At 47.0% G+C, this 1,176-nt stretch overlaps 1 pseudogene; it reads right to left on the reverse strand.

The window, feature by feature from the left end:
- Positions 1-848: 848 nt before the first annotated feature.
- Positions 849-967, reverse strand: LOC123730442 (uncharacterized; annotated as a pseudogene).
- Positions 968-1,176: the final 209 nt, after the last annotated feature.

The following is a 1,176-nucleotide window of genomic DNA, read 5'->3' on the forward strand; positions in this document are numbered from 1 at the left end:
TCCAAGGATTGCCAGGCTGGCAGTCTGTTACCTCTTTCTGCTATCTCAAACAAGGCATGCTTCCAGAATTCAGAAGACTTGAAAGTTATCTGACAACAGGGACACAGTGCGTACTCGCAACTGCGGTCAGCTTGACTGGCATCCTCATGACACACGGTCTCATTCGCCTCTCTCATCACTGCAGCTGGGATAGTGAATTCGGCCCGCTTCACAAAGGTAGATCCTTTTCCGTGACCGGGGTCGCTGGTGACCGAGACCGTTTCTGGAACCAACTGCATGTAGCCGAAGACACTATTGTCTTCCATGGACAGAAAATGCCATTCTCCTGTCAGGTCTGAGGACGACCTTTGACGCAGCTGGCAGTTGTTCTGGGCACCAGTGTCCTGTTTCTGTAGTTCCGATATGTATGACTCTATAGTCTTCAGGCGGCTGCTACACGTTCCCATTAGGTCTCGCAGCTCCTTCACTTGACACTGTATGTTGATCTCAGCCCTGCTCTTGTAGGTAGACCCTTCCGCTCTCGTCAGTAGGGATTCAAAGTGTGCGTTCCCTATATGCCATACCCTTAGAATGGACGATCTAGAAGCAACCGAGGTAGCCGATGTTTGGGTTCTCACTTGCCATTGATGATGTTGCTGCCCGAGAGACCCCTCTACTTTATACATCTCACAAGTCCTTTGTTCAATACAAAGCAGATGCTAACTGACAACACAAGGAAATTTGATCCTATTAAAAGGGCAGAAGAGACTAGCCCATAGAAACTGCATTTAGTCAATTCATCATTAAATGCTTACTACAAGGCAGTGTTGCTGATGAAATAATGCAAGAGCACACCCTCGTGGACAAAAAGCTTACAGCACCTGGTATTCCCAGGCAGTCTCCCATCCAGGTACTAACGAGGCCCGACCCTGCCTTGCTTCCGAGATCAGACGAGATTGGGCGTACCCAGGCTGGTATGGCCGTAAGCAATAAATAATCTCTTGGTACAACATGTAAAGTAAATGTGAGTCTGATAAACAGACATTGCATTTTCACCAATTAGATAAGCAGCTTGAACTTTGTGTCACTGAAAAAGTAGAAGAAATGATGTGTGTGACAAAGGGTTTTAATTCCACCGTGGAAAACACACGGCCATCAGACACCAGTCCAGTTCCACTCACCAGCTTTTTTTATTTT

Source organism: Salmo salar, chromosome 24 (genome assembly GCF_965601325.2).
Source record: "Salmo salar chromosome 24, fSalSal1, whole genome shotgun sequence".
Lineage (NCBI taxonomy): Eukaryota > Metazoa > Chordata > Actinopteri > Salmoniformes > Salmonidae > Salmo > Salmo salar.